Below are 23,286 nucleotides of genomic sequence, written 5' to 3' on the forward strand. Positions count from 1 at the left end.
CGTTAGCATGGCATACCGAGGAGGAATACTTTTATTCCTCCTTGTTTTTTGCTTTTTCTATGAAATATGTCATGGGTGATTGTTTATGTGCAGGAAGGGACACCTTCCTGCACATAAACAATCGCACCCCTCAAAGCAGGCACACTTGCACTATGGTGCAAGGATGCCTCTGTTGGCGCAGGCTGCTTAACGTAGCACTGGCACAGGGGGAAACGCAGGGGCGCACCATATTGTTCTAAATACAGTGCACCCCTGCTTTTCAAAACTAGCGTAGTGCGGTACTGCTCTTTTTGACACAGCACCACGCTGCACCATTTTCTTGTAAATCTGGCCCTATAAACCTAAAATATACAAATTAAAAACAATACGCCATCTAAATCTCGTGGAGTAGATTTATAGAGGATATTATTTCAACTATTTTCTGCCATGGCGAAAGCATATAACTATCCTCTGATTTGGTTCGAACATTTTAATTAACATTGATTACAGAGATGTACAATCTTAGGGCCATATGTACGAAAGCTTTTTCCCATAGACACAGAATGGGTAAAATCCTTTCGTACATCTGGCCCTTAGTGAGCACACAAAGTGCATAGTTACCCTGAATCCCCGTGCCTATTTGATAATTTAGGGGAAAATTCAATGTCTGAAAATGCTTCGTTTTCTGCAACTGCGCATATTGATTTCACAATACACGTGTACTTCTTGCACCATTTCAAATTATAGCTTATATGTTTATAATACCCCCTCAATTAATGACCCTGCCTTTCACTGACCAATGTATTCTTTTTAATTTAAACTGGTGGCTAACAACTAAAGGCCACACCGTAACTGGATTCAGTTTCTACTTCGAGCGAAATTAATGCAGTCATTGTTTCTCCTTTACTTCAAAATAGTCTGAAAATGACATTCCTTTGTGATTTCCGCTCATCTGTTTACATGGAAATATTCTTCGCTCATTTAACGTATTTAACAGTGCATAAAGTATGGGGTTATGGAAAGACATTTTTGACATACTATGCCTCATATGAATAATCTTAAATTGCATTGGTTAAACTTGAATTAGCATCATTTGTCTGCCAAATTAACCGAAAATACTCCTGCGATTCAAATGCTTGACTTTATAAGGATGAGTTAATTTGTGTTCAATCCCAAAGGACTGTGCTGCTTGTCCTCTGAAACCAAGAAGTAGAGAAAAAGCAAATCAAAAGTTAAATGGGTGTGTGAAAGTGTAAGGTCTTTACCCTCAGTCCCAGAGGTGGTGTATTATCTTCTGTCAAGGAGTTTGTGACCCTGGAGTTATTTGAGCAGGATGCCACGTTTTCATTCTTTTTTCATGGACGCTGTAGATGTCTTACCATTGTTGGGGGTATTAGGACCGTGACAGTGATGGGCATTTACCTGATATCTGATGAAAGCCTTGGCTCGTGAATTACTATATGTATATAACTCACTGCTAGATTGGCGCGTGTGTGACTGAAAGCGATTGAGATGGTTCTGTAATGTAGTGGGTTCTGAAGAGACTATGGGACAGGTTTAAGAGTCCCTAGCGCCTCCTTGCCCCACATTAGCGTACGTTTTTTTTTTTTTAACGCTAATGTGACGAACGAGGACAAAATCGCTGCTCCAAATTTACAAACTGGCACAATGTATGCATTGTGCCACTTTGCAACCCGTTGCGCTACATTATGCCTGCACCAGGCATAATGTATGCAAAGGTGGCATCCCCCATTTGGGGGGCCAAAAAAATGACACAAGGAAATCTAAGAGATTTCTTTGCGTCATTTTTTTCAGCACTTTTAACTCCTGCTAAGAGAAGGAGTTATAAGGAGGCACACCATTGTTTACAATGGGCCTCAATGGGCTTTGCAGGATTAGCGTCAACATTTTTGGTGCTAATCTTGCCAACCTCCGAACAAGTGTCAAAAATTCTGATGCTAGTTCCCTAACTACCGCCATGGTGTGCCGTATCTTAGGTATGACACACACATGGTATGTTAGGGATGCACTAAGGGGTGCAAGAAAAGTGGTGCTACACTGGGTGCAGCTCCACTTTTTTTAAATCAGAGTTTGAAGGACATAGTACTTTGCACAGATGTGGCGAAGTTCCCTGTCTGCCAAACTCCAGCTTCCCATGCTCTACTTAAAGTAAGGCAAACTGACAAGTTTATTCCGTTGGAGCCTTGATGGCTCTACCGCTGGAAACCTTAGACCAATGGCCTCGACATCTGGCTGTCAAACTAAGGGCCAGCTTTACAAGGCCCTAGCTCCCTGGAGCATCACTTTTTGTGATGCGCCACATTAACAAGGTGATGCTAACCTGCTTTTTGTGGCATAACAGCACTTTGTAAATAGGGCCCTTAGGCTCAGTTTTCTGCGTCAGAGGGGTGTGCAATGGGTGTTGCTGTGAGTGTTTTACCACAACACCCATTGCCTTTGATGCTGTCCCAGATACAGAAGGCGTAAATCTGAGGCAGCGCCAAAAACTAGCACCATCCATGGGGTGGCATTAGCGTGGCGCAACAAGGAGGAATACTTTTATTCTTCATCATTTTTGCTTTTTCCATGTGTGACACATTCTGCAGCACAAATAGAAAAAACAAAAGGCCATTAATGAATGTTTATGTGCAGGAAGGTGTCCCTTCCTGCACATAAACAATCATTAAAAAATGATGGTTTGCTAATTCTATAAGTGCTGTATTCTGATGCACACATAGAAGTGCCAAATCGCCATTGTAGATTGTTTATGTACAGGAAGGGACACCTTCCTGCACCTAAACAATCAATCTTTTTGTTTGTATTTGTATAATAAAAGATTGCTGTTTAGGCATACTGAACATGGTGCCCACATAGCAAAACTACATTTTTGTTGTTGCGGCTGCTGTGGTGGGGGTTCCTTTGAAGGCACAGTGATCTCTGCTAAATGAGCAGAGCAAAACAAACTTTATGAAAAGTCCTGAAACATGGGATGGCAAAGGAAGTGCACCATCTGTGAGATTTCATCAGCTCACAGCAGGATTCAGCAGCATTGCAAGAAAAGAGAATGGCAGAAGTAGTGCAGCTACCAATTCATGGCATTGCTATCTTCTTGATGACTGATTTTCTGGAGCTTCTAGTGGTGATTATATTTACATTATGGATATTAAGCAAACAGAACATCTTCTCCGTTGGTGCACTTCGTTGCTTTAATGCGATGCTCCCTGCGACTGTGGTATATCTTAGAGATCACTATACTCAGGTAGGTAAATGGTACACCGACATGGACTGTCTGTTTTAGTCAGTTTCCCTAATGTCCGTAGAAGGAGAAAGGACTGGTGCACACAATTCTTGTGCGGAGCACCTCACACTCCACACTCTCAGACATCTCTCATATATTGCAGGTCAGTGGAGTGTTGATGTCAGTGGAAGGGTTTTCGTTTAACTGTGCATGACAATAGTACTTTGTTTCCCTGGCAAAGTCTTGGAACATTTCCTTGCATGAATGGTCACTAGTTGTCATGGAAAATATTAACAGAGCATTTACCATTAATGGCACCTCAGAACAGTGCAATTAAGGTAAAATTAAAAAATATATAATAATAACAAGGCATGTGGTGCTCACCTCCAACTACTTTTGCCCTAATGAATGCCTAGCCTAGAAAGAGACTACAGTTGATTGATCTGTTACTCTTTACAACCCATTGGTAGGGACAGCACCTCTCTCCTGATCTACTGGTGGCGGAATGCAAACTCGTTCTATTCTTTACACTTAACCTCCAGTCTTACAGCAGGATAGGGGAAAGTGGACTCCTGAGTCCTAGACAAGAAGGCAGTGAAGAACTGTTACATTTTAATTTGCCATGACCCTCCTGGAGAAAATAAAATGGGGCTATGGGAATGAATGTTCATGTCTGGCTGAGAAAACTGTGCCAACCTGTACCCGTACAAGGTTGCCTTACCTGCCTGTCCTGTCTCTGATATTCCCAAAAGGCAAACAGATATCACATAGCCATGGCCCAAGAGACACTTTGTAAGGATTCAGCTTTCAAACACTATCTCTTAACGATCTTCAGCATGCCCCTATATATCAGACATCGGTCCCTTGTTCCCTGTGCCACATGTTCCAAGCTATACCTCATAAACAAGGCCATTGATGCTGAAACTAATTTGTGATAGCTTGTGTTCCCTTCTAGAGGGGGCCTCACCTGGCAGTTAGGTATGGACTTTTCCCATGAGGAGCAGAGTCAGTACTGATTTGCAAAAGCTCTGTCTGCTGTTGCACAGAGGGGGGAACTGATGGGTTGGAATACTACTGCAAATGATTACCAACGGTTGGACTATTTGCAAGCATTTACCCATCAGCTTTTGTGTGCCTTGTTTAGTGCTCTAAATAGACATGGGTAAGCCAGACATGGATTTCTTGCTTGTTGTGCCACAGGATGCAAGTTCTATATATGTGTAAAGGCCTAAATAGGAGAAATAAGGATATAGGCCGAAATAGGATGGAACTGGTCTAGGATTGCTTGTGCTCTAGATGGGACCTTTACCTGGCAGTTTGGGATAACATCTTCTTAAGAGGAGCAGGATCAGTATTGATTCGCAGAAGTAGGGCATCTCTGTCTGTAGTGGCACGCTGGGCGAAAAACAATGGGTTAGAATGCTATTCAGATAGTTTGTCAGTGGTTTTCCCATTTACAAGCATACCTCTCTTCATCTTTTGTGTGCTTGATATAATTCCCCAATTGGCTTAGGCTATAACCAGATAAGTGTCCATTGCTCGCTGTGCAACAGGATCTGGGCTATATGTCACTGGTAAGGCCTTAATTGGCCAATATTCGTTTGGGATTGCTGGGTTCCCTTTCAGAGTGGGCCTCACCGGGCAGTTCAGAATGGACTGTTCCTATCTGGCAGGGTCAATATTGATTTTCAAAGTGGGCCTCTGAATTGATATAGACTGCCACAGTGGGTGAGAAGCGAGTTGGAATGGTACTCAAGGTCTGCCAGTTATTTGCAAGCCTTCCTCCTTTCACTTCTCGTCTGCTGAGAGACAATAAGGCTCAATTGGCTTTCAAAAAGACACTGACAGTTGGCACCTAGATAGCGCTGCTAACACCCAATGAACATTAAGGGCCTTATTTATACTTTTTGGTGCAAAACTGCACTAACGCAGTTTTGCACCAAAAAGTTTAGCAGCGGCTTGCACCATTTTTTAGCACCAGCTGGGCACCATACTTATGGAATGGTGCAAGCCGGTGCAAAGGGTAGGCTAGCGTAAAAAAAAATGATGTTAGGCAGGTTAGAGTCAAAATAAATGACTCTAACCAGATTAGCGTCATATTTTGACGCTAAGGGACATTATTGTACTCTGCACTGAATTAGCATCATTTTTTAAAACTCTAATTCGGTGCAAAACTAACTCGTTCGTTTCAGCTTTATTTCGGCAAAACAATACCATAAAAGCATACTGACAAAATTCTTACATTTCTAAAAAAGAGCGAAAGCACTTTTGAAAAAGACGATAAAATCAGATCAAGACCAGAACTCCCTCAGGGCCATACAATACAAATAGGCAAGTTGTGGATATGAGTGTTATAAAAGTAAAAAATTAATCGATAAAAACACTATAAAAATATACAATACACATCATCATACAAATCACCATATAAATATTATAAAATACCTATAAATATAAATCTTTATACAAAAACAGTTAAGATTGCTATCTCACTAATAGTAGCAATAACTATGTACTAGCACAAATAGTGACCATTATAAAAATAGGGTACATGCTTTTTGGAAGAATAATTGCCTCTAGCATATCAAAATGCCTCTAAAAATCTTGGCAATGTGCATACCGTCATCACATGAGGGGTTGTTTAGCTAATTTTTGAGGGGTGATTGACAGTCCCTAGGACCCAACGTATTCTTTCTTCCATGCGTGCCTATATTCATTTAGAAGCCATAAAAGGGTACAAGCAGGTGATACAAAAGACACATTATTCCAACAGCAACTAATATTCACTTAACTACTAAAAAACAAGTTATCTGATGTTGGTCTTAAAGACAATGAATAAGAATCAAGTACAGTATTTCATTTATAAAACCCATAAAATTTACCTCCCGTGCCATCAGGCACTTATTTGCTTAGATAAGGGGGGAATTTTTAAAATAAGAGTGGATAAGTAACTGGATCCAAGAACTAGTTTCATAGGTGTCAATGACCATTCTAGATAACTTAAGAAACCTCCCAATGACTACGGTCCTTATGCCAGGGGGCAAAAAAAAGATATTATGATTCGAGTACTTCCCGGGCATTGTCGATATCCCCTGGGCTAAATATATCCTTGGCTGATTGTATATCCCAAGGCCATTGGATTACAAAAGGTGGCTCCCAATTATCAGCTTGGGGACCGTGGATTGACTATGGGAGTTATACCGGAGTTAAAGCGCCTATAACCTCAGGCCCGCCTTGTCTCTAATGAATGAGATTGCAAGTAGAAACCGGCTTAGACCAAGAACAACATATGGTATCGTGCTGGATCTCAAGAATCTTGCAGCTTCATTGCAGTTCCTGATTCCAACGTTCCTGCAGATAGGTCGGATCCATTTCCTCCTTGGTTTTTCGTAAGCAATGCAGTTTAAAAGAACATGATCCATCATTTCTGGAGTCTCCATATTACACAGCTCACAGGTTGCCTCATGACTACTCCCATTCAGGAGGCCCCATTTAAAGGTAAGGGCCTTAACCTGGAGAATCTCATATCGAAGCTTCATATATAAAACTTTTGCTCGTCTAGGTTGGATAGTATCTATCCATTCCTCAGCACTCGGTAATGGTTTGAAATCCAGGAAACTTAAGGTTAGTCTGCCAAGATCCTTGCTATAGAAAGGGCTATTAAGGGTGAAGTCCCAAAATACTTGCTTTAGTCGGATCTTGGATTGAGTTGTGAGTGTATGCGGTTCATCCCAATAGAATTTCAGCCCTAGATTGTAAAAACATTGCCTGATGTAGTGAAGCCACGGGAGGGAGATGGCCTTGTCCAAAACCATGATCTCAGTTAGTGCTTGCCTGTATTGGATCAATTCAGGGGTTGTCCAAAGTCTACACCAGTAAAGCAGGGGCCTCAGGGCTGCCAATTTGCCTATTTGTTTCATGTTAATGTCATAGGCTAAGGGGATCAACGGAGTAGATGGAGGGAGACCCAGTACCCCCTCATAAAATTATTTTCCTGAGTAACCAATGGAGTTAATTTTGTGAACCCCCAGAGTTCAGCGCCATAAAGAGCAGCGGCCTGTGCTTTGCACCTATAGATCTCAAATACTGGTGACACAATGCTCGACCTTGAGCATTTGTAATTTTTACTAATTGCCATGGAGCTATGAGTTAAGGAGATAGCAGCTTTATTGATGTGCGGTGCCCATGACAATTTGGCATCAAGCAATATCCCTAGGTAGTTGACATTTTTTACTCGTTCCAGTGCCTGCCCTCTAATCCGAATGTTCCTCTTAAGTGCTTTATGGGGGTTAACAGTCAGGTATTTGGTCTTATTTGTATTTATTTCTAATCCCTTCAAGCTGCAATACTCACTGAATTTATCTAATAGAGATTGCAAGCCCATGGGAGTTTGAGATAACAGAATGGTATCATCTGCAAAAAGGAGGGCGGGGACTGGATCATCGTTCAATCTTGGTGAATCATGGTTACTTTGTTTCAAATAATGAACCAGATCATTGATGTATAATGAGAAAAGTGTTGGTGCCAGCACACAGCCCTGTCTCACCCCCCTCTTGATAGGTATTGGGTCTGTCAACTCTCCCTTTGGCCCCCACCGAACTTTTGCAAATGTATTTTCATGTAACCTCTCCAGCTGGCCCAGGAGGTTCCCTGGCATGCCCTGTTTTCCTAGTGCTGCCCATAAGGAGTCCCTTGGCACCAGATCAAAGGCTGCACGCAGATCCACAAACGCGATATAAAGGTGACCTTTCCTTAGTCTAGTATATTTCCACATTATTGTCAGTAGCCTAAAGGCCTGGTCGACTGTACTCGTCTGCTGTCTAAAGCCTGCTTGGTATATAGTCATTATGCTGTTCTCTTCTATCCAGGTACTAATTCTATTCAGGATCTGTCTAGCGTAATTTTTTTGCATGACATCTATGAGGCTGATTGGTCTATAGTTCCCAGGGTCTTCCCTGGATCCTTTTTTGTAGATTGGAATTATTTCTGCCCCTTTCCATGTCTCGGGTATTGGGCCTCCCCTTGCTAAAGCGTTACTTAAAAGGTTTAGATAAGGTGCCCAAATTTCTATGTTATGTTTGAACATAACGAGCAAAACTAACTCCATATTTATACTTGGTGCAAGACCCATCTAGCGCCAAACTTATGGAGTTAAAGTCATTTTTTACCCCTCCTCCCTCCCTTACACCATTTTTGCATGGGAGTATAAATATGGCATTAAGGCCATAGAGTCATTTTTTGCACGGTAACGCCTACCTTGCATCTCATTAAGGCAATGTAGGTCTCCACTTCCAAAAAATGACTTTAACTTCATAAATTTGGCGCTAATCGGGTCTAGCACCAAAGTATGAATATGGAGTTAGTTTTGCACCGAATTAGAGTAAAAAAAAAATGACGCTAATTCGGTGCAAACTGAGTATAAACATGCCCTAAATACCCTCAGGTAATGATTAAACATCACCATATGTTGCCCAGAAACACTTGCATGCCTTCAGGTACACTCAATAGGCCTCAGAGAAGTACTTCTGGTCTTTACAGACTTTTAGACTCCCTTCAGAAACCGTAAGTCCACCCTCTGATACCACCCACAGTCTCTCAGACACCCTTAGCCAGAATTGTAACAACCTTATAGATCAATATTACCATCTTTTAAGTACCCCAACTGGTCTCTAAACATCACACAGACACAATTAGTCTATGTTCAGATATCCCACTGTAGACATTTAGAGACCCTCAGCAACACCTGTGACACCCTTTGCCTACATTAAATACTTCCAAGTTGCTGTTAAGCAAACTCCCAGTAATTCTGAAGATCCCTCAGCATTTCATCTGAAACCATCAGCTTGCCTCCTGTCACATAAAACGATTACTTAAACACCCCCAGCCTTTTCTCTTCTCACAGAACATCCCAGCATGCCTTAGAGAATACCAAGTTGTCCTCAGAGATACACAGCCTGACATCAGTTACCGTCAACTGGTTCTTACATTTCTCCACCTTTCGCTTTGATATCCTCAGTCGCCCCATTGATATTTGCATCACACCTTCAAAGACCCCTTGGATATTTTAGACATCTGAAGCTAACCTTCATACACTATCAGACGACTATTAGAGACCATGAGCTCATCTTTGTAGAGACACTAATAATTCCTTAGAGATTCTCAACATGCTTTCATACACTTTGAGCAAGTCCTTGGATACTCTTAAAGAGGTTAAAAGACCCTAAATGACCGTCCCGTCACCTGCAGATGACCCTCTGCCATCTCAGCCTTGGAGGGCCACAGCTTTCAATAAAAAATCCACAGTTTGCCCATCAACATCCTATAAGGTGACAGTACTCCTCATGGGACATAAAGATCTAACTTTAGACACCTCATCCTATCCCCAGATCAAAGCAATGGGGTAGCAGTGTATGAGTGATATTCATCATACCATCAGAAATCGTACAGCTCAACAAATCTGTATATACCCATATTTTGTTATTAACTACCTGAGCCAACTTTTGCCAACATTCAGAAAGCCCCTGCTGGTCAATGAATCCTTCAGATGTCCAGCAAGGTCATCTATTCTGCTGTCAGTCTCCCTCAGCAAGCCGTCAGAGACATTCAGTCGGCCACTGGACAAATTTACTTTTCATTAAGACCCCTTCAGATCACCTTATTCAGACACCTCTAAATGATAGTTAAATGCACCGGCTCTGTACTCATACAACCCTTGCTGTGCTTACTACCATGTCTACTGTGCCTTCAGAATTCATCACCATGCTCTCAGAGAACCTGAGAGCTCTCCTATTTTTATATGATCCTTAGAAACTTGTGGTCACTCTTCAAAAACCATTGTTATACTCTTAAACACCTTCAGCATGTCCTTATGAAACTCTGAATAAGTTCCTCTAGTGGGTTTGTACTCCTTACACTTAACCACCAATGTCTTAGAGACAATTTGCAATTCCCAGCAGGCCCGTTAAAGACCATGTTGGTTCCCCAGCCATCCTGTAGTGCCCACCTCTAGACGCAACCAGCTGGTTTCAGAGACTGTCATCCACTCTTCGGACACCCACATTTGGTCATCATTCACCAGTTCAGTTAGCCCTCCTAAACACTCAAAGGTATGATCCTCAACTGACAAAAATGTTAAGGTGGTCAAGATGAGGCTTGACCAAGAATGTGATTGTCAGTCTAAACTGGTTAACATTTTTAAGGTACATACATCATATCAGACATCATTTTGCTGCATGTTGTGTGCTGTAATGGCAGAGACAGGATCTCACATGCCACCAGTGTCATCCAAGATCCTTTGCCCAGCATGGCAACAAGCAGAGCACCACCCCTACCTTTAATAGTCTAAGACCTGAAAAAACATATGCCAAAACTTCTCTTTAGAGAACCTGACTAAGGCATGCTAGCTAAATACTGAAATTCGGAGCAGACATGAATTATTGTTGAGTGCCACCCTTATACCTTTGGTCCACCAAATTACCTACCTGCACCTTTTCAGTACAAAAACTGATCCTTTTGCCCATGGAGACATTGACCTGGTATTGCAGACAATATTTCTGAGAAAAAAGATACTCTTTACCTGAAACACTGGGTCACATGGTTTTACTGTACTGAAATCTTGATTTCTTTCCCTACATGGTATATTTAATGTTTTAAGCATAATGTTCATTAGGATTACAAATGATTCTTTTTTAAATCTTTTTTGTTTCCTGCAATAAACATAAAGAAACACATAGAAAAAATAACAAGAAAACTCTTTAAAATAATTGACTAGAATGGATAACATTACACCGGCAATATTTGGGTAACACCATGGACCACTGGGTGCATACAGGTGAAGATTATTAGTCAGGATACCAAATATGTTAGACTGACGATCTATCAAACAGTAAGTAAGCCTTATTTTAAAGTTAATTGTTATTGGTGCTCAAAAGGCTTCATGGTGGCTTGTTGTCAGACTTGACAATGATGTCTCACCCAGTTCTCTGCCTCAAACCAAGATTGCAATTAGTGGAGTCGCTTGACTAATGGAAGGCCACAACTTAACTGGATCGCAATAATGGCTCTCTTGGTCATTGCTAATTCTAAATCATTTATCATTTTCCTATCTAACTTGGGCCTAAGCATCAAATATTAAAGTTGTGTTATTGTTGTGTGTGTGATCTGCCTTTCCGTCTATTCTATGAGCAATTCCACTACCTTATTCCAAGGGGCTGCACATGAAGCAGCACCATGCCATATGATAAAATGTAAAACCCTTGTTAGAATATCTAGGGCATTTATCCTCCACTGCCTGAAACATAAATTGCAGCTGTGTTAATGTCAGATAGATTATTGCATATCATTAAATTGAAGTAATTTCAGTTGAGCATTTCTGGAAATCTTTCGGATATACCTAAGAGTGGCCAGCCGGTTCCCTCTAGGAGCTCGCTCTCCAAATCTTCCTCCAAGCTGGCTTTGAGGTGGGAACGATCCTTTGCCTCATTTTAAGGTCTTGACTACATTTGTGACCACATGCCTCCCTACTCCCCATGGTCATAGGATTGTTAATGTTTGATCTGTCTCAGGTTCTGTATGAGCTTGATCTTATGCCTCTGTTAGGGTCTTTAATCTGGCTGCATCTGATCAAAGCTGCCTCCGGGGGAGTCCATACTCCTCTCTCATTTCTTTAAACTTTCTCAATAGCCTAGCATTTTATAGATTTTCCTATCTGCAGGACCCCAGGTCTACTCCGTTGGAAATTGGTTTATCATGTTTTTCATATGCCTGAGTAAAGATAAACACTATTGCTGGATCTCCAGTGCATAAGACATCCTTTGCGGGTTTCCTGCAAGTATCAGTGTCAACAGTATCTAGTGGTGTCTGGTAACGGAGCCTCAGGGGGAGATCTTCCTTGCATGGCAAACACATGCTCAGTAATTGTTTCCCATTTCCTCCTGCACCAATTGGGACTCCTGAAGGCCCCCGGAGGTGCCTCAGGGAACTTTCAACCTACGCTGTGTTTCTTGGTAATATGATTCTCCAGCCCAGGTCCCAAGCCCCACTTCTTCATTAGGAAGGTAAAATATGATTAAGGTCACCCCAGGTCTTCATGAGCCCCACACTAATCCTGAGAGAACTGAGTTAAGCTCCTTTAGAACAGCTGGTGTGAGTAGCTGGGATGGCAGAGAACAGATATAACAAATGAGGGAGGAGATTCGTTTTTGCTATCTACTTTGCCAATCAGGGTGAGCGACTGTTTCCTCCAGAAGTTCAATTAACCCTTTGTGGCCATTAAAGCCTTTAGTAATTTCCCTTTTAGGACCTTGTTTTATAGTTTATAAATATTGACCACAAGATATTTGAATGACTGGGGTACTACCTATAGCCCTAAAGTGCTGTTGACAAGCATAAGGAGAGTGCCCCCTGAGTCAAGGAGAAGATGTATCTATTAATCTGAAACCCATAGAAGTTACCAGCCTACTCGAAAAAACAGGCAGGGTTACCAAGCTATTATAGACATAGAACAGCGTTTCATTTACATAAATAAATAATAGGACCCTATGGCCCAATCCAATATTTATCTCCTAAAGCACATATACGCTGGGCAAAGGGCTCTATTGACAATACGATAAGAGCGGCGAGAGGATGCAATCTTGTCTTGTACCTCTATTAATTGAGAAGCTGGGAAACACAACCCACCCTAATTTTATCAAGTTTTTTTTTATCAAAGTGCATAGTGAATTAAAACTGTTACACCAGCAAAGGTATATAAAAGAACAATAATATTTTATATATGTGAAAGAAGTCGTAAAAAATGCATTCATGTAATTAAATATGTCTATAAAATGCAGAGTGTCTATGCATTACTATACGTTAAAAAGAAATTATATATTAAAATAATGTTCCTGAGCACGGTTATCCAGGGAGATTTAAAGTGATAGTCAATATTTCAGTACGGCCTCTGCTTTCATCCATGTAGGATTTTTATTCTAGCCTTGAAAATTCCCAAGATTTTTACCACGCTGATGTTTAACTATGTGTTTACTGGGTTGAGCCCCACAATAACAACTTGCCAGCATGTCCGGACTACCCCTGGTTGAAGGCGCCCTGCATTATCATTTTGCACTCGAGTAGCATTGATGGACATTGGAAAGGAGGTGTGTTTCCTTGTTCGCACTGCAGAGCCTGCAGTTTGTCTTTGCTGGTTTTAGCTAGGGGGAAGTTGGTCCTATGTTGACTGGATGCCTACGCAAAAGAGCATTAATTTGAGTTTAAGATAATGTTGAAAACCCAGAACAATGTATGTTTGTGGCATTAAAAGGACATATAAGTTAATGATTTGCCAGGCATGAGTGGATGTGGCAAGCTTCTTTTTGTATTCTTGTACGGAGAGAAGTCTGGTAGACCTACTGATGATCTTCTTAAATTCAGCAGATGATAGCCTTGCACTCCAAAATCCAGAGGCCTACAGTAATTTTACAGTGTCACTGAGACTACGACTAAAGATTGAGGTTGGTTTAGCTGATTAATTTCAAGCCAAGCACATGCTGCTAGTGTGTTGTCCTCTGCAATTCTAAATCTGTGGCACATTTTTAGAAAGGAACATTTTGTAGCAATCAATTGCTTTATCAGGCCGAGCTCTAGATATAGATGGACTTTAGATGTATAGCTAAGGAATCTGTGTAATGACAGGAAGGATTTAACAATCATCAGATCCAGTAGCCTTTCCACCTTTGTGTCTATCATAATTTCACACCCTGTATGCAACTGATGGAAGTAGGTTTCCCCTATTACCTTGTGCAAAGGACTCAAAATGGGACCTTGTAAAGATTAGAAAGGGTGTTGAAGCTGGAGGTTAGGGAGCTGGCTTTGTGCTTCATTAAATCCATGTGTGCAGCAAAGGTCCCTCCTGCGTTGAAACATATTCCAAGATCTTTATATTTTGATTCAACTGACACTCTGACACTATCCATAAGCCATGCTTCAGGTGTTTTCTTTCTCTTGCTGAAGTTTACTACTATAATTTTTTTATAATTAATTTCTAGTTTATGGCCCTTGATAACGCTTGAAAGTGGATCTATAAGCCATTGGAGACATACGGCGGTCATGCTCATCAAAAGTAGGTAATCTACGTATACTATGTGGGAGAGGCGACAATCCCCAAGGTTAGGTGGCTGGGCATTTAAGGAATCTAGGGCCAGATGTATGAAACTTTTTTGCATTCGCAAACGGTGCGAATCGCAAAAATCGGCCGTTTGCGAGTGCAAAAAAGTGGTCTGCGATGCATGAAAGGCATTCGCAGACCAAAAATAAGAAATCGCTAAAATTTTGATTTTTTGCGTTGCGACCTGGTTTTGCAAGTCACATTTTGCGATTCGGTATTTTCAGTAGGAAATTGCGAGGCGCAAATTGCGAGTCGCAAAATCCAAATCGCAAAGAGATGCATCAACAAATCGCAAATTGCGATTTTTCGCAGAATAGCATTTTGCACATGCAAAATACCACTAACTGAAACCAGGTGGTAACCAGGTGCAACCTATATAAAGAGGCCCAGAATGCCTCAGACTCTTTTCCACAATGGCTGCACTCTACGTCATGGCGAGGAGGATGAGGATCTTGGCAGGTTTGAGGAGATGGAGGAGGAGACAGGAGCTCATTTTCAGAGTGCGCATTACACTTTTTAACCTGACAGAGGAGGAAATATATGAGAGGTATAGGTTGAACTCAGCCATGATACTTGATCTGATAGCTGAGCTACAACCCATACTGCAGCGCAGAACACTAAGGACTCACAGTATACCCACCCATGTGCAGGTATTATGTTCCCTCCACCTTCTCGCCTCAGGGAGCTATCAAGGGGTCATAGCAGCAGCTGGAGGGGTCTCACAGAGTACCCTCTCCAGATTTTTCAGTGCATTTATCAACGCCATGCTGAGCAAACTACACTAGTACATCAGATTCCCCCACACCCCACAGGAAATACAGTAGACAAAAATAGATTTTTACCAGATAGCACAGTTCCCCACGTCCTAGGTGCCATTGATGGGACACATGTGGCAATCTGTCCACCATCCGCCACAGAGTATGTGTACCGCAACAGGAAATACCAACATTCAATGAATATACAGGTGATATGCAATGCCTCCTACATCATTACTGATCTCGCGGCCCGGTACCCAGGGAGCACACATGATTCGTACATCTTTCGCCACAGCGGGATTCACACAAGACTGCTAGCTGGCGAGTTTGGTGAAGGATATCTACTAGGTATTGTCCCTCTATACAATGGTGCATTGATGACGTGCTGATGTCAGATGGCCCACTTCTTATCACACCCTCTGTCCCTTCCAGGAGACAGTGCTTACGCAGTGCGCACCTACATGATGAAGCCCTACCTCAATCCTGCAACACCTGCTGAACAGAGATACAATGCAGCACACAGGGCGACCCGCAACGTGGTGGAGCGCACCTTTGGACTGCTGAAGAGTCGCTTCCGGTGCCACCACAAATGTGGAGGGGCACTACAGTACAGTCCAGAGACGACATGTAGAATATTGGCTACTTGTGCTATCTTGCACAATATTGCTACCACCAGGGGCATACCTATAGAAATATGTGATACTGAATCTGATGAGGATGATGATCCCATGCCACCCCTACATCCAGCAGACAGGACCAGTGCAGCAGAGGAAAGGCAAAGGCGTGCCGACATCACACACAACCAATTCACATGTGAGTATAAAAGACACAAATCCTCTGACAACTGTACCTGTAGTGAAATAAATGTATTACCTTAAGTCAGGTAATGTTCGTGTGAGGAATAACAAAAAAAGGTTAAGTGATAAACTCAAAACAATGAAGGACCTGAGTAATGCACTATTACTTCACAGTGAAAACATAAGTCCACTGGCAGCTACAGTAATTTTTTGTGGCCACGCACACCACTCGGGTGCCCAGTTACCTCACTGGCACCTCTATTGTCCGCCTCAGTGGCAATGCTGTGCCTGGCACTGTGCCGTCTGGTGTCCAATGCTGGTACAGCTACACTGCTGAGGCTGGAACTGTCCTCAGTGTCCCCCAGTGGAAGCTCACTCGGAGTGGCTGACCTCGGTCCCATTATGTGGTTGATCACATTGGTGATCTGCACCAGTCCATTCACAAACTTCCTGCTGCTGTGTGCTGCCTCCACTTGCGCAGCCACTGCACGATGGGCAATCAGTGCAGTTGAATTTGCCACCCTGTTAGAAGAATGACAGAAGCTGCCAAACATGTTCCTAAATCTGCGCTCCTGTCTGCGCTGGCTCACCCTCTCATGGCGCAGCTCCTGGCAGAGTTCACGGACAGCACTTGTGAGGTCTCTGGTGTCCTGTGATGCCTGCACCTGTCCCTCACGCAGCTGTTCTAGGTTGGCATTGAGGGAATCAAGTTGGCGATGCAGGACCACCATGTTGCTGTTATGTTTGCGCAAATTCTTTTCTAATCCCAGGATCCTCTTGTTTTGTAGGCGCTGCTGCTGCAACATAGCAGCTTCCAGCCCACCAAATAAGGAGGGATCCTCACATGCCTCATGCTGCTGTGCCCCGGAATTTGTCACCATCCTGCGTGGTGCTGTGGTCTGCTGACACCTGACCTCCTGCATCTGGCTGCGCCTGCCTGTTGATGATGGGGAAATTGGCCCTTCCTGCTGCTCATCTGAGTCGTTGCTGAGCTCTGGCAGTGGCAGTGCCCTGGGCCTGCGTCGGACAGTCGCAACGTTGAGAGACCGACTGGTGTTTGAATCGGAGGCCGGATGGGTGTCAGTCTCGCCTACCCGTGCTGATGCTGTGGCTGCTGGGCCTGGCCCACCTGCAACGACAATATGCAGCATGTCAGTTATGTTTGTTACATTTACGGTCAGACAATGGTAACAAAGGTACAGGTAGTTCTCTACACTGTGTTGTGTGTGTTGTGTTCCTCTGGGTGTCACTCTACTTAAATACATTGTATGTGCTACTTTCAGCTCTGGGTTGTGGACTGCCACTTCCATAATGCATTGTTGTGCTGCTTCTAAGATGTGGACTGACTACTTCTCACAATGTTTAACATTACTTGCTAATTCCTAAGGGGCTTTTGTGCATACACAGATGGGGTTACAAATCAATATTGCACTTATCTTGGCTGTTACTTGGTGTGCCGGAGGTGTCGATCTCTGTGACCCCTGTCACAGCTTCAGGGAGGAGTGTGGACTCGACTAGGTCCTCTAATGGGTGTATGGTGCCTCTGTGGGTGGACCGCCTCCTGTTCCCCTGGCCTCCTGCAGTCTCCTTGCCACCCACTCCTTCGCACGGGACCGCATGTCATACTACCTCTTCTTAATTTCTTCTACGGAGCGCTGTGCCACTCCAATTGCGCAGATTTTTGATTGTTTATCCACCCATAGTCTCCTTTTCTCACTCTCAGGCACCTGGAGTGAGCTTTTTCCAAAAAGGCAGTCATGGCTCCTGACCACCTCCTCAGTCAGCACCTCAAGCTCCTGCTCGCTGAATTTTAGCTTGCGCTTTCTTTCTACCTTCTCCTGTGCTTGGGCTGGGGTGTCCATACTTGCTCAGGTGTGCTGCCTCCTTCTGAGTGCTGCTCTGTGTGACTGGGCTGCTCTCTATCAGGATGCTGGTTTGAGTGTGGCACCTGAAACTGCCTGGGATGACTCATTTCCTGCTTGTGATGTCATCAGGCTCCTCCAGGTGTGCTTTCTAGAAATTTCTCGCAATTTGCGATTTTTTACCGAATCGCAAAAAATAGCAATTTACGAAAATGCAAATTGTGATTCGGTAAATGGGCCTCGCAAATCACAAATAGCGATTTTTAAGAAATCGCTAATTCCGAATCGCAATTTTGTTACATGGCCAATTGCGACTCGGAAATAGCGATTTCTTAAAAATCGCTATTTGCGATTCGCAAGGCCATTTTTTCATACATATGGCCCCTAGTTTTGGAGATAGACTTGACAGATAAAGGAGGCAAGCACACATTCTTCTTTTAATACCATGGTTGTATATATTTTCTGTGAGAGTTTTGAGTCATCACCCAGATTAGCACGCAGCCACGTTTCGGTGTGCAAGAGTTGGATAGCCCTTAGGATTTTCAGAAGTAAGCCTTACCCTATTAAATGCTTCCTTGAAATCAATGAAACAGGCATATAAAGTCATTTTTGAGGCAAAGGCTTTCTCAATACAAAGAGTAGGGGCAGCATTGTTTGATAGGGTTCCCTGGCCGAAGCAAAAACCAGCTTGATTTCATGGAATAAGCATCAAATTGTCCAACCATTCTTTTAGGTCTTGCATCTCTATTGTTTCATAGTGCTTGGCATCAATATCAAACAGGACTATAAGGCAGTAATATGCTGGGTTACCTCTATTGCCCCTTTAAAAATTGGATGAATTATTGTTCTGCGCAAGGAGTCCAGGATTGCCTGATGGAAGTTGACAGCACTGAAAATTGTACAAAGTCTTGTAGCCCATAATTCTGTATTGTACTTGTACAAGACAGAAGAAGACCTTCGGACCTGGAGGACCATCAGAACAGCTCCTCGTTATAATTCATTCTAATTATTTTGTTTCAGCCTGCTCCCTGCTTAACTGCTTCATCTCGAAGTTGCACAGCCCTTCTTGTGGCAACCTGTCACCTACTTGGACCAGCCCTCCATGATTGGTCTGTGTCGATGGGCCACTGCAGCACTGTTGTGTCCATCCATCGCAGGCTGTCTCCTTGGTCTGAATTAGGGAGCTGCTGCAGCTTTCTTGTAGCTCAATTAAAGATCTGCTGCAGCCTTCCTGGCTCCATCCATTGTAAATGCATAGGGCTCTTGCCTCATGAATAATGTTAGCTTCATCCTTCCTCGCTAATATACGCCCTACATAGCACAATGTTGCCATTGTTTAGCCCATCAATTATGTTTCAAATGACCATAGAGTCTCTTGAATTGCAAGTGTGGCAAATCTTTGCCTAGAACAAATCTGAGTGTTGTTTCTTGGCCAACTATGTTGCCCTCTTGTATTCTTGGTGCAGCTCCCTTACTTTGACTAGTTCCATCATTAAGGTGTTGCACCTCAGCAGGTAGTATTCCTGGTTTATTGTCTTTTTTGCTAACCTGATGGTTATTGTCATTCATGCTGAGTATTTCTGGTTGGTAATAATTGGTAGGTGAGAATTTTCTTTTTGCCATGCCTTGTTATCAAATCTCTGCAATCTCAGTCGCTAATAGCGATTGTCATTGGAAAAGACACTTCTCCTAGTAGATCCGTACAATCATGCAGGGCTTCATCCTACTGTACTTGCCAACTCAACTGCTTATGATTTTCCAATTTTAAGTTGGTAATGAAGATGTTAGTTGAAGCATGAACAGAAGGTTGAGAGTTAGCTGCGGTTATCTGTGGGTTATGGTTGCTTTCTTCATGTTCCTTGATTTTAAAATCTGAGATATGTTGGAAAAGAGGTAGTGAGACTGCTGTGTTGTCTATCACAGTAAATTATCTTTTTGCAGAATGAGCCCAAGCCGGGGGTGTATCCCCTGGAAATCTTCAATTAAGGACCAATATACCTTAAGTTTTTAGGGTTGTAGCGAACCGTGAGTCCAACTGGTCCCTGTGTCCAAGTGCTGGCACTATGTGTGATGGAATGTTCCATATGTAAGGCAGGAGATTTGTGTCTTTTGCAAGGGTGGTGACAAGATTGGCATTGAGATCCCTGGAGATTACTGTGAACTCTGCATTGTATGCTGATTTCAGGCATAGTAGCATGGAGATCAATGTTGAAGTGGCAGCCAGCCTTGACTTCCTCTCTGGGTTGATATAAACATTCAGCAATATTAAAGGATGTTTTTTCCTTATATTCCCAGCCCTCTATTTTAACTGCCTGAAGTCAGTTCTCTGAGCATGGGGTTAGTTTGACTTGGATAGTTAGTTGCAGCGAGATGTATACTGCAAGACAACCCTTATTGCTCTGTCAGGTGGCTAACTTTCAAATCTCAATGTACCCCACCTGTGTTGTAGAGTCTGCATAAAGTCAACAGATCCACAACAGTATCTCCATGACAATGCCCATGGCTTCCAGTGTCTGGAGAAGATAATTCTAAGTTAGAGTGGCAAACAATTTCTCCATGTAAATTAAAGCCACCAATTTATGCTTGCCATTTGCAGGAATTAATCCATGACATGCAGTAGTCTATAGGTGTTGGGTGTTGTGCTCGTTCTTTGTACAAAGCTGCTATGCTCTGTATGTACCAAATAAGGGCCAACTGCCCAAAACTGCTGACACCCTATTGGAGAGCACCTTACCCATGATTTTGCTGTCTAATATGAGGATTGACAGAGGAGAGTAGGGTGAACAACTGAGTAAATCTCTGCCAGATTTCAAATGCTAAATCTATGTTGCTATTCGTTCTGTGAATGTTTGGCCTTTGAATGTTTCATAGAACTTGAAGGGAAACTCGTCACTTATCAGGACCTTGCCATTTATCAGCTGATTTATGGCTAAGTTAATTTTGAGCAGCAATAGCGGTGCCTCTAGATCCTCAGCCTGGTCTCTTGTGAGGTGTATTATGCCTGATGCTCTAATATAAGCTCTCCACACAGCAATATCCACTGCTATGCTTGCTTCATATAGGTGTATCTAGTAAACAGTCAATACTTCATATATTCTTGTTTGTGAGTGAATGAGAGGACCCTCCAGGTGTTGGATGGCTGTAATCATGTAGTGAGGGTTTTCTGCTTGAATCAGTCTTGCTATGACCCATCTTGTCTGTCTCCGAGTATACAAGGTCTTGTGTACTTTGTAATTATGTGACTTTAGCCTTTGCCTCTATTTGGCATCAAGTTACTTCTAATGCATCATTTCTACATTGTCAGTTTCTACAACTAGGCCCTGAGTTTTTTAGTGTTCATATCTCCACTTCAATGATTTCAAGTTGTTTGTGAAGTGATTTATGCACACCCACTGGTCTGGATTTACATACTACCCCAAATGAAGACTGTAAATGATTCCCATTCATTGATCGCATCTGCAGTGGATTAAGCATTTGCTTTAAAAAAAACTGCTGTATTTCCTCTGCTAACATACCCCTGTATGCTGCATCCTCCGAAGGTGCTGACTGCAATGTATGTATTCTAGTGGAAATGATTCACCACTGTATCAATAACAATAAAGGGTTGTGGTGTGAAAGGGATCCTGATAAATATTTGACCCCAGGTACCGTCCCCGAACAGTGTGAAGCAGGGAAAATCAGATCAATTATGGTGTGCATGGAACGATATGATATGATAAGTAATTGTTCTACTCCCTAGCTCCTGGTTGTACGGATATTCATAGCTTCATAAGGCCTCAAATTTTTGATCAACAATGGAGCATCTCAGTGTTACTACCTGCTGGCGCTGCAGTGTTGAGGATTAGACCTGTCCATGCTCACATCTAGAATGCAATTAAAGCCTATGGATACTATCGAAAATATCATTGAATTTTGGATGTTTGCACCGCTTTTTGCATAAAAAAATGATGCAAATGCAGCACAAAAAAGTATAAATCAGGTCCTAAGAGTGGTTAGTATGGAATCTTAGTTTACATCGTTGTGAGTCTCTCGAGAAGCATTGGGATGATTTGGATATTGGAATGTGAGTTACTCCCTCACAACGGTTACAGATATTCCATCTGCCAAAATCTAGTTCTCATTATATTTGATGGGGTTTAGATTTCAGTAGATGGTATATCTGTCACCGTTGTGATGGAGTAACTCGTCAACCAATTTCTAAATCTGGCCCACTGTCTGACATTAGTTGAGGAGGTACACTCCCTGTAGGAAAGTACCATCTTGCCTGGCATGTTACCCCCATTTTTACTTGTGTATCTGTTTGTTTTTGCCTGTGTCACTGGGATCCTGCTAGCCAGGACCCCAGTGCTCATAGTTTGTGGCCTATATGTGTTCCCTGTGTGGTGCCTAACTGTATCACTGAGGCTCTGCTAACCAGAACCTTAGTGTTTATGCTCTCTCTGCTTTTAAAATTGTCACTGCAGGCTAGTGACTAATTTTACCAATTCTGATTGGCACACTGGAACACCCTTATAATTCCCTAGTATATGGTACCTAGGTACCCAGGGTATTAGGGTCCCAGGAGATCCCTATGGGCTGCAGCATTTCTATGGCCACCTATAGGGAGCTTAGACAATTCTTACACAGGACTGCCACTGCAGCCTGAGTGAAATAACGTCCACGTTATTTCACAGCCATTTTACACTGCACTTAAGTAACTTATAAGTCACCTATATGTCTAACCCTCACTTGGTGAAGGTTAGGTGCAAAGTTACTAAATGTGTGGGAACCCTGGCACTAGCCAAAGTGCCCCCACATTGTCAGGGCAATTTCCCCGGAATTTGTGAGTGCGGGGACACCACTACACACGTGAACTACATACAGGTCAATACCTATAAGTAGCTTCACAATGGTAATCCGAACATGGCCATGTAACATGTCTAAGATCGTGGAATTGACCGCCCCCAAGCCAAATCTGGTATTGGGGTGCCAATCCCATGCATCCCCGGGGCTCCAGCATGGACCCTGGGTACTGCCAAACTTGCTCTCTGGGGTTTTCTCTTCAGCTACCGCTGCTGCCAACCCTCAGACAGGTTTCTGCCCTCCTGGGGTCTAGGCAGCCCAGTCCCAGGAAGGCATAACAAAGGATTTCCTCTGAGAAATGGTGTTACACCCTTTTGCTTTGGAAATAGGTGTTAAGGGCTGGGTAGGAGTAGCCTCCCCCAGCCTCTAGAAATGCTTTGAAGGGCACAGATGGTGCCCTCCTTGCATAAGCCAGTCTACACCGGTTCAGGGATTCCCCCAGCCCCTGCTCTGGTGCGAAACTGGACAAAGGAAAGGGAAGTGACCACTCCCCTGTCCATCACCACCCCAGGGGTGGTGCCCAGAGCATCTCCAGTGTGTCCCAGACCTCTGCCATCTTGAATGCAGAGGTGTGAGGGCACAATGGAGACCCCTGAGTGGCAACTGCCAGCAGGTGACGTCAGAGACCCCTCCTGATAGGCTCTTACCTGGTTAGGTAGCCAATCCTCCTCTG

The sequence above is a fragment of the Pleurodeles waltl genome, chromosome 5 (genome assembly GCF_031143425.1).
Source record: "Pleurodeles waltl isolate 20211129_DDA chromosome 5, aPleWal1.hap1.20221129, whole genome shotgun sequence".
In the NCBI taxonomy this organism is placed as follows: domain Eukaryota; kingdom Metazoa; phylum Chordata; class Amphibia; order Caudata; family Salamandridae; genus Pleurodeles; species Pleurodeles waltl.